Here is a 12,050-nt window from a genome sequence, read left to right on the forward strand (position 1 = left end):
ATGTAACTCTGTGAGATGAATTAACAGAACACTAAGCAGTTTCTCAGAAAGCTTCTTTCCAGATTTTATCTGAGGATATTTCCATTTTCACCATAGCCCACTATGGGCTTCCAAATATCACTTTGCCAATTCCACAAGAACTGTCTTAGCGATTGGCTTCTTGAGGGGAAAGCTGTAACTCTGTGAGATGATTTCACAGAACACAAAGAAGTTTCTCAGAAAGCTTCTTTCTCTTTGTTATCGGAGGATATTTCCTTTGGCCCTATAGTGTTCCAAGGGATCCGAAATATCTGTTCTCAGATTCCACAGAAATAAGGCTAGCAAAGAGATCCACGAAATACAGATGTAACTCTGTGAGATGAATTAACAGAACACTAAGCAGTTTCTCAGAAAGCTTCTTTCCAGATTTCATCTGAGGATATTTCCTTTTTCACCATAGCCCTCTACAGGCTTCCAAATATCATTTTGCGAATTCCACAAGAACTGTCTTAGCGAAAGGTTTCTTGAGGCGAAACCTGTATCTCTGTGAGATGATTTCACAGAACACAAAGAAGTTTCTCAGAAAGCTTCTTTGTCTTTGTTATCGGAGGATATTTCCTTTGGCCCTATAGTCTTCCAAGGGATCCGAAATATCTCTTCTCAGATTCCACAGAAATAAGGCTAGCAAAGAGATCCACGAAATACAGATGTAACTCTGTGAGATGAATTAACAGAACACTAAGCAGTTTCTCAGAAAGCTTCCTTCCAGATTTCATCTGAGGATATTTCCTTTTTCACCATAGCCCTCTATGGCCTTCCTAATATCACTTTTCCAATTCCACAAGAACTGTCTTAACGAAAGGCTTCTTGAGGAGAAAGCTGTACCTCTGTGAGATGATTTCACAGAACACAAAGAAGTTTCTCAGAAAGCTTCTTTCTCTTTGTTATCGGAGGATATTTCCTTTGGCCCTATAGTCTTCCAAGGGATCCGAAATATCTGTTCTCAGATTCCACAGAAATAAGGCTAGCAAAGAGATCCACGAAATACAGATGTAACTCTGTGAGATGAATTAACAGAACACTAAGCAGTTTCTCAGAAAGCTTCTTTCCATATATCATCTGAGGATATTTCCTTTTTCACCGTAGCCCTCTATGGGCTTCCAAATATCACTTTGCCAATTCCACAAGAACTGTCTTAGCGAAAGGCTCCTTGAGGGGAAAGCTGTAACTCTGTGAGATGATTTCAAGAATACAAAGAAGTTTCTCAGAAAGCTTCTTTCTCTTTGTTATCGGAGGATATTTCCTTTGGCCCAATAGTCTTCCAAAGGGATCCGAAATATGTGTTCTCAGATTCCACAGAAATAAGGCTAGCAAAGAGATCCACGAAATACAGATGTAACTCTGTGAGATGAATTAACAGAACACTAAGCAGTTTCTCAGAAATCTTCTTTCCAGATTTCAACTGAGGATATTTCCTTTTTCTCCATAGCACTCTATGGGATTCCAAATATCACTTTGCCAATTCCACAAGAACTGTCTTAGCGAAAGGCTTCTTGAGGGGAAAGCTGTAACTCTGTGAGATGATTTCACAGAACACAAAGAAGTTTCTCAGAAAGCTTCTTTCTCACTGTTATCGGAGGATATTTCCTTTGGCCCTATAGTCTTCCAAGGGATCCGAAATATCTGTTCTCAGATTCCACAGAAATAAGGCTAGCAAAGAGATCCACGAAATACAGATGTAACTCTGTGAGATGAATTAACAGAACACTAAGCAGTTTCTCAGAAAGCTTCTTTCCAGATTTTATCTGAGGATATTTTCATTTTCACCATAGCCCACTATGGGCTTCCAAATATCACTTTGCCAATTCCACAAGAACCGTCTTAGCGAATGGCTTCTTGAGGGGAAAGCTGTAACTCTGTGAGATGATTTCACAGAACACAAAGAAGTTTCTCAGAAAGCTTCTTTCTCTTTGTTATCGGAGGATATTTCCTTTGGCCCTATAGTGTTCCAAGGGATCCGAAATATCTGTTCTCAGATTCCACAGAAATAAGGCTAGCAAAGAGATCCACGAAATACAGATGTAACTCTGTGAGATGAATTAACAGAACACTAAGCAGTTTCTCAGAAAGCTTCTTTCCAGATTTCATCTGAGGATATTTCCTTTTTCACCATAGCCCTCTACGGGCTTCCAAATATCACTTTGCCAATTCCACAAGAACTGTCTTAGCGAAAGGTTTCTTGAGGCGAAACCTGTATCTCTGTGAGATGATTTCACAGAACACAAAGAAGTTTCTCAGAAAGCTTCTTTGTCTTTGTTATCGGAGGATATTTCCTTTGGCCCTATAGTCTTCCAAGGGATCCGAAATATCTGTTCTCAGATTCCACAGAAATAAGGCTAGCAAAGAGATCCACGAAATACAGATGTAACTCTGTGAGATGAATTAACAGAACACTAAGCAGTTTCTCAGAAAGCTTCTTTCCAGATTTCATCTGAGGATATTTCCTTTTTCACCATAGCCCTCTATGGGCTTCCAAATATCACTTTGCCAATTCCACAAGAACTGTCTTAGCGAAAGGCTCCTTGAGGGGAAAGCTGTAACTCTGTGAGATGATTTCAAGAACACAAAGAAGTTTCTCAGAAAGCTTCTTTCTCTTTGTTATCGGAGGATACTTCCTTTGGCCCTATAGTCTTCCAAGTGATCCGAAAGATCTGTTCTCAGATTCCACAGAAATAAGGCTAGCCAAGAGATCCACGAAATACAGATGTAACTCTGTGAGATGAATTAACAGAACCCTAAGCAGTTTCTCAGAAAGCTTCTTTCCAGATTTCATCTGAGGATATTTCCTTTTTCACCATAGCCCTCTATGGGCTTCCAAATATCACTTTGCCAATTCCACAAGAACTGTCTTAGCGAAAGGCTTCTTGAGGCGAAACCTGTAACTCTGTGAGATGATTTCACAGAACACAAAGAAGTTTCTCAGAAAGCTTCTTTCTGTTTGTTATCGGAGGATATTTCCTTTGGCCCTATAGTCTTCCAAAGGGATCCGAAATATGTGTTCTCAGATTCAACAGAAATAAGGCTAGCAAAGAGATCCACGAAATACAGATGTAACTCTGTGAGATGAATTAACAGAACACTAAGCAGTTTCTCAGAAATCTTCTTTCCAGATTTCAACTGAGGATATTTCCTTTTTCTCCATAGCACTCTATGGGATTCCAAATATCACTTTGCCAATTCCACAAGAACTGTCTTAGCGAAAGGCTTCTGGAGGAGAAAGCTGTAACTCTGTGAGATGATTTCACAGAACACAAAAAAGTTTCTCAGAAAGCTTCTTTCTCTTTGTTATCGGAGGATATTTCCTTTGGCCCTATAGTCTTCCAAGGGATCCGAAATATCTGTTCTCAGATACCACAGAAATAAGGCTAGCAAAGAGATCCACGAAATACAGATGTAACTCAGTGATATGAATTAACAGAACACTAAGCAGTTTCTCAGAAAGCTTCTTTCCAGATTTCATCTGAGGATATTTCCTTTTTCACCATAGCCCTCTATGGGCTTCCAAATATCACTTTGCCAATTCCACAAGAACTGTCTTAGCGAAAGGCTGCTTGAGGGGAAAGCTGTAACTCTGTGAGATGATTTCAAGATCACAAAGAAGTTTCTCAGAAAGCTTCTTTCTCTTTGTTATCGGAGGATACTTCCTTTGGCCCTATAGTCTTCCAAGTGATCCGAAAGATCTGTTCTCAGATTCCACAGAAATAAGGCTAGCAAAGAGATCCACGAAATACAGATGTAACTCTCTGAAATGAATTAACAGAACACTAAGCAGTTTCTCAGAAAGCTTCTTTCCAGATTTCATCTGAGGATATTTCCTTATTCACCATAGCCCTCTATGGGCTTCCAAATATCACTTTGCCAATTCCACAAGAACTGTCTTAGCGAAAGGCTTCTTGAGGAGAAACCTGTAACTCTGTGAGATGATTTCACAGAACACAAAGAAGTTTCTCAGAAAGCTTCTTTCTGTTTGTTATCGGAGGATATTTCCTTTGGCCCTATAGTCTTCCAAGGGATCCGAAATATCTCTTCTCAGATTCCACAGAAATAAGGCTAGCAAAGAGATCCACGAAATACAGATGTAACTCTGTGACATGAATTAACAGAACACTAAGCAGTTTCTCAGAAAGCGTCTTTCCAGATTTCATCTGAGGATATTTCCTTTTTCAACATAGCCCTCTATGGGCTTCCAAATATCACTTTGCCGATTCCACAAGAACTGTCTTAGCGAAAGGCTTCCTGAGGCGAAACCTGTAACTCTGTGAGGTGATTTCACAGAACACAAAGAAGTTTCTCAGAAAGCTTCTTTCTCTTTGTTATCGGAGGATACTTCCCTTGGCCCTATAGTCTTCCAAGGGATCGGAAATATCTGTTCTCTGATTCCACAGAAAAAAGGCTAGCAAAGAGATCCACGAAATACAGATGTAACTCTGTGAGATGAATTAACAGAACACTAAGCAGTTTCTCCGAAAGCTTCTTTCCAGATTCCATCTGAGGATATTTCCTTTTTTACCATAGACCTCTATGGGCTTCCAAATATCACTTTGCTAATTCCAGAAGAACTGTCTTAGCGAAAGGCTTCTTGAGTGGAAAGCTGTAACTCTGTGAGATGATTTCACAGAACACAAAGAAGTTTCTCAGAAAGATTCTTTCTCTTTGTTATCGGAGAATATTTCCTTTGGCCACATAGTCTTCAAACGGATACGAAATATCTATTCTCAGATTCCACAGAAATAAGGCTAGCAAAGAGATCCACGAAATACAGATGTAACTCTGTGTGTTGAATTAACAGAACACTAAGCAGTTTCTCAGAAAGCTTCTTTCCAGATTTCATCTGAGGATATTTCCTTTTTCACCATAGCCCTCTATGGGCTTCCAAATATCACTTTGCCAATTCCACAAGAACTGTCTTAGCGAAAGGCTTCCTGAGGGGAAAGCTGTAACTCTGTGAGATGATTTCACAGAACACAAAGAAGTTTCTCAGAAAGCTTCTTTCTCATTGTTATCGGAGGATATTTCCTTTGGCCCTATAGTCTTCCAAGGGATCCGAAATATCTGTTCTCAGAATCCACAGAAGTAAGACTAGCAAAGAGATCAACGAAATACAGGTGTAACTCTGTGAGATGAATTAACAGAACACTAAGCAGTTTCTCAGAAAGCTTCTTTCCAGATTTTATCTGAGGATATTTCCATTTTCACCATAGCCCACTAAGGGCTTCCAAATATCACTTTGCCAATTCCACAAGAACTGTCTTAGCGAATGGCTTCTTGAGGGGAAAGCTGTAACTCTGTGAGATGATTTCACAGAACACAAAGAAGTTTCTCAGAAAGCTTCTTTCTCTTTGTTATCGGAGGATATTTCCTTTGGCCATATAGTCTTCCAAGGGATCCGAAATATCTGTTCTCAGATTCCACAGAAATAAGGCTAGCAAAGAGATCCACGAAATACAGATGTAACTCTGTGAGATGAATTAACAGAACACTAAGCAGTTTCTCAGAAAGCTTCTTTCCAGATTTCATCTGAGGATATTTCCTTTTTCACCATAGCCCTCTGCGGGTTTCCAAATATCACTTTGCCAATTCCACAAAAACTGTCTTAGCGAAAGGTTTCTTGAGGCGAAACCTGTATCTCTGTGAGATGATTTCACAGAACACAAAGAAGTTTCTCAGAAAGCTTCTTTGTCTTTGTTATCGGAGGATATTTCCTTTGGCCCTATAGTCTTCCAAGGGATCCGAAATATCTGTTCTCAGATTCCACAGAAATAAGGCTAGCAAAGAGATCCACGAAATACAGATGTAACTCTGTGAGATGAATTAACAGAACACTAAGCAGTTTCTCAGAAAGCTTCTTTCCAGATATCATCTGAGGATATTTCCTTTTTCACCGTAGCCCTCTATGGGTTTCCAAATATCACTTTGCCAATTCCACAAGAACTGTCTTAGCGAAAGGCTCCTTGAGGGGAAAGCTGTAACTCTGTGAGATGATTTCAAGAACACAAAGAAGTTTCTCAGAAAGCTTCTTTCTCTTTGTTATCGGAGGATATTTCCTTTGGCCCTATAGTCTTCCAAAGGGATCCGAAATATCTGTTCTCAGATTCCACAGAAATAAGGCTAGCAAAGAGATCCACGAAATACAGATGTAACTCTGTGAGATGAATTAACAGAACACTAAGCAGTTTCTCAGAAAGCTTCTTTCCAGATTTCATCTGAGGATATTTCCTTTTTCTCCATAGCCCTCTATGGGCTTCCAAATATCACTTTGCCAATTCCACAAGAACTGTCTTAGCGAAAGGCTTCTTGAGGGGAAAGCTGTAACTCTGTGAGATGATTTCACAGAACACAAAGAAGTTTCTCAGAAAGCTTCTTTCTCACTGTTATCGGAGGATATTTCCATTGCCCCTATAGTCTTCCAAGGGATCCGAAATATCTGTTCTCAGATTCCACAGAAATAAGGCTAGGAAAGAGATCCACGAAATACAGATGTAACTCTGTGAGATGAATTAACAGAACACTAAGCAGTTTCTCAGAAACCTTCTTTCCAGATTTCATCTGAGGATATTTCCTTTTTTACCATAGCCCTCTACGGCCTTCCTAATATCACTTTGCCAATTCCACAAGAACTGTCTTAACGAAAGTCTTCTTGAGGGGAAAGCTGTACCTCTGTGAGATGATTTCACAGAACACAAAGAAGTTTCTCAGAAAGCTTCTATCTCTTTGTTATCGGAGGATATTTCCTTTGGCCCTATAGTCTTCCAAGGGATCTGAAATATCTCTTCACAGATTCCACATAAATAAGGCTAGCAAAGAGATCCACGAAATACAGATGTAACTCTGTGAGAAGAATTAACAGAACACTAAGCAGTTTCTCAGAAAGCTTCCTTCCAGATTTCATCTGAGGATATTTCCTTTTTCACCATAGCCCTCTATGGCCTTCCTAATATCACTTTGCAAATTCCACAAGAACTGTCTTAACGAAAGGCTTCTTGAGGGGAAAGCTGTACCTCTGTGAGATGATTTCACAGAACACTAAGAAGTTTCTCAGAAAGCTTCTTTCTCTTTGTTATCGGAGGATATTTCCTTTGGCCCTATAGTCTTCCAAGGTATGCGAAATATCTGTTCTCAGATTCCACAGAAATAAGGCTAGCAAAGAGATCCACGAAATCCAGATGTACCTCTGTGAGATGAATTAACAGAACACTAAGCAGTTTCTCAGAAAGCTTCTTTCCAGATTTCATCTGAGGATATTTCCATTTTCACCATAGCCCTCTATGGGCTTCCAAATATCACTTTGCCAATTCCACAAGAACTGTCTCAGCGAAAGGCTTCTTGAGGGGAAAGCTGTAACTCTGTGAGATGATTTCACAGAACACAAAGAAGTTTCTCAGAAAGCTTCTTTCTCTTTGTTATCGGAGGATATTTCCTTTGGCCCTATAGTCTTCCAAGGGATATCTGTTCTAAGAAATATCTGTTCTCAGATTCCACAGAAATAAGGCTAGCAAAGAGATCCACGAAATACAGACGTAACTCTGTGAGATGAATTAACAGAACACTAAGCAGTTTCTCAGAAAGCTTCTTTCCAGATTTCATCTGAGGATATTTCCTTTTTCACCATAGCCCTCTATGGGCTTCCAAATATCACTTTGCCAATTCCACAAGAACTGTCTTAGCGAAAGGCTTCTTGAGGAGAAAGCTGTGACTCTGTGAGATGATTTCACAGAACACAAAAAAGTTTCTCAGAAAGCTTCTTTCTCTTTGTTATCGCAGGATATTTACTTTGGCCCTATTGTCTTCCAAGGGATCCGAAATATCTGTTCTCAGATTCCACAGAAATAAGGCTAGCAAAGAGATCCACGAAATACAGATGTAACTCAGTGATATGAATTAACAGAACACTAAGCAGTTTCTCAGAAAGCTTCTTTCCAGATTTCATCTGAGGATATTTCCTTTTTCACCATAGCCCTCTATGGGCTTCCAAATATCACTTTGCCAATTCCACAAGATCTGTCTTAGCGAAAGGCTCCTTGAGGGGAAAGCTGTAACTCTGTGAGATGATTTCAAGAACACAAAGAAGTTTCTCAGAAAGCTTCTTTTTCTTTGTTATCGGAGGATACTTCCTTTGGCCCTATTGTCTTCCAAGGGATCCGAAATATCTATTCTCAGATTCCACAGAAATAAGGCTAGCAAAGAGATCCACGAAATACAGATGTAACTCTGTGAGATGAATTAACAGAACACTAAGCAGTTTCTCAGAAAGCTTCTTTCCAGATTTCATCTGAGGATATTTCCTTTTTCACCATAGCCCTCTATGGGCTTCCAAATATCACTTTGCCAATTCCACAAGAACTGTCTTAGCGAAAGGCTTCTTGAGGCGAAACCTGTAACTCTGTGAGATGATTTCACAGAACACAAAAAAGTTTCTCAGAAAGCTTCTTTCTCTTTGTTATTGGAGGATACTTCCTTTGGCCCTATAATCTTCCAAGGGATCCGAAATATCTGTTCTCAGATTCCACAGAAATAAGGCTAGCAAAGAGATCCACGAAATACAGATGTAACTCCGTCAGATGAATTAACAGAAAACTAAGCAGTTTCTCAGAAAGCTTCTTTCCAGATTTCATTTGCGGATATTTCCTTTTTCACCATAGCCCTCTATGGGCTTCCAAATATCACTTTGCCAATTCCACAAGAACTGTCTTATCGAAAGGCTTCTTGAGGCGAAACCTGTAACTCTGTGAGATGATTTCACAGAACACAAAGAAGTTTCTCAGAAAGCTTCTTTCTCTTTGTTATCGGAGGATATTCCCTTTGGCCCTATAGTCTTCCAAGGGATCCGAAATATCTGTTCTCAGATTCCACAGAAATAAGGCTAGCAAAGAGATCCACGAAATACAGATGTAACTCTGTGACATGAATTAACAGAACACTAAGCAGTTTCTCAGAAAGCTTCTTTTGAGATTCCATCTGAGGATATTTCCTTTTTTACCATAGCCCTCTATGGGCTTCCAAATATCACTTTGCTAATTCCACAAGAACTGTCTTAGCGAAAGGCTTCTTGAGGGGAAAGCTGTAACTCTGGGAGATGATTTCACAGAACACAAAGAAGTTTCTCAGAAAGCTTCTTTCTCTTTGTTATCGGAGGATATTTCCTTTGGCCCTATAGTCTACCAAGGGATCCGAAATATCTATTCTCAGATTCCACAGAGATAAGGCTAGCAAAGAGATCCACGAAATACAGATGTAACTCTGTGAGTTGAATTAACAGAACACTAAGCAGTTTCTCAGAAAGCTTCTTTCCAGATTTCATCTGAGGATATTTCCTTTTTCACCATAGCCCTCTATGGGCTTCCAAATATCACTTTGCCAATTCCACAAGAACTGTCCTAGCGAAAGGCTTCTTGAGGGGAAAGCTGTAACTCTGTGAGATGATTTCACAGAACACAAAGAAGTTTCTCAGAAAGCTTCTTTCTCTTTGTTATCGGAGGATATTTCCTTTGGCCCTATAGTCTTCCAAGGGATCTGAAATATCTGTTCTCAGATTCCACAAAAATAAGGCTAGCAAAGATATCCACGAAATACAGATGTAACTCTGTGAGATGAATTAACAGAACACTAAGCAGTTTCTCAGAAAGCTTCTTTCCAGATTTCATCTGAGGATATTTCCTTTTTCACCGTAGACCTCTATGGGCTTCCAAATATCACTTTGCCAATTCCACAAGAACTGTCTTAGCGAAAGGCTTCCTGAGGCGAAACCTGTAACTCTTGAGATGATTTCACAGAACACAAAGAAGTTTCTCAGAAAGCTTCTTTCTCTTTGTTATCTGAGGATATTTCCTTTGGCCCTATAGTCTTCCAAGGGATCCGAAATATCTGTTCTCAGATTCCACAGAAATAAGGCTAGCAAAGAGATCCACGAAATACAGATGTAACTCCGTCAGATGAATTAACAGAACACTAAGCAGTTTCTCAGAAAGCTTGTTTCCAGATTTCATTTGAGGACATTTCCTTTTTCACCATAGCCCTCTATGGGCTTCCAAATATCACTTTGCCAATTCCACAAGAACTGTATTAGCGAAAGGCTTCTTTAGGCGAAACCTGTAACTCTGTGAGATGATTTCCCAGAACACAAAGAAGTTTCTCAGAAAGCTTCTTTCTCTTTGTTATCGGAGGATATTCCCTTTGGCCCTATAGTCTTCCAAGGGATCCGAAATATCTGTTCTCAGATTCCACAGAAATAAGGCTAGCAAAGAGATCCACGAAATACAGATGTAACTCTGTGACATGAATTAACAGAACACTAAGCAGTTTCTCAGAAAGCTTCTTTTGAGATTCCATCTGAGGATATTTCCTTTTTTACCGTAGCCCTCTATGGGCTTCCAAATATCACTTTGCTAATTCCACAAGAACTGTCTTAGCGAAAGGCTTCTTGAGGGGAAAGCTGTAACTCTGTGAGATGATTTCACAGAACACAAAGAAGTTTCTCAGAAAGATTCTTTCTCTTTGTTATCGGAGGATATTTCCTTTTGCCCTATAGTCTTCCAAGGGATCCGAAATATCTATTCTCAGATTCCACAGAGATAAGGCTAGCAAAGAGATCCACGAAATACAGATGTAACTCTGTGAGTTGAATTAACAGAACACTAAGCAGTTTCTCAGAAAGCTTCTTTCCAGATTTCATCTGAGGATATTTCCTTCTTCACCATAGCCCTCTATGGGCTTCCAAATATCACTTTGCCAATTCCACAAGAACTGTCTTAGCGAAAGGCTTCTTGAGGGGAAAGCTGTAACTCTGTGAGATGATTTCACAGAACACAAAGAAGTTTCTCAGAAAGCTTCATTCTCTTTGTTATCGGAGGATATTTCCTTTGGCCCTATAGTCTTCCAAGGGATCCGAAATATCTGTTCTCAGATTCCACAGAAATAAGGCTAGCAAAGAGATCCACGAAATACAGATGTAACTCTGTGAGATGAATTAACAGAACACTAAGCAGTTTCTCAGAAAGCTTCTTTCCAGATTTCATCTGAGGATATTTCCTTTTTCACCGTAGACCTCTATGGGCTTCCAAATATCACTTTGCCAATTGCACAAGAACTGTCTTAGTGAAAGACTTTGAGGCGAAACCTGTAACTCTGTGAGATGATTTCACAGAACACAAAGAAGTTTCTCAGAAAGCTTCTTTCTCTTTGTTATCGGAGGATATTTCCTTTGGCCCTATAGTCTTCAAAGGGATCCGAAATATCTGTTCTCAGATTACACAGAAGTAAGACTAGCAAAGAGATCAACGAAATACAGATGTAACTCTGTGAGATGAATTAACAGAACACTAAGCAGTTTCTCAGAAGGCTTCTTTCCTGATTTCATCTGAGGTTATTTCCATTTTCACCATAGCCCACTATGGGCTTCCAAATATCACTTTGCCAATTCCACAAGAACTGTCTTAGCGAATGGCTTCTTGAGGCAAAACCTGTAACTCTGTGGGATGATTTCACAGAACACAAAGAAGTTTCTCAGAAAGCTTCTTTCCCTTTGTTATCGGAGGATATTTCCTTTGGCCCTATAATGTTCCAAGGGATCCGAAATATCTATTCTCAGATTCCACAGAAATAAGGCTAGCAAAGAGATCCACGAAATACAGATGTAACTCTGTGACATGAATTAACAGAACACTAAGCAGTTTCTCAGAAAGCTTCTTTCCAGATTTCAACTGAGGATATTTCCGTTTTCACCGTAGCCCTCTATGGGCTTCCAAATATCACTTTGCCAATTCCACAAGAACTGTCTTAGCGAAAGGCTCCTTGAGGAGAAAGCTGTAACTCTGTGAGATGATTTCACAGAACACAAAGAAGTTTCTCAGAAAGCTTCTTTCTCTTTGTTATCGGAGGATATTTCCTTTGGCCCTTTAGTCTTCCAAGGGATCCGAAATATCTGTTCTCAGATTCCACAGAAAAAAGGCTAGCAAAGATATCCACGAAATACAGATGTAACTCTGTGAGATGAATTAACAGAACACTAAGCAGTT

Source organism: Macaca mulatta, chromosome 13, assembly GCF_049350105.2.
Source record: "Macaca mulatta isolate MMU2019108-1 chromosome 13, T2T-MMU8v2.0, whole genome shotgun sequence".
Classification (NCBI taxonomy): Eukaryota; Metazoa; Chordata; class Mammalia; order Primates; family Cercopithecidae; genus Macaca; species Macaca mulatta.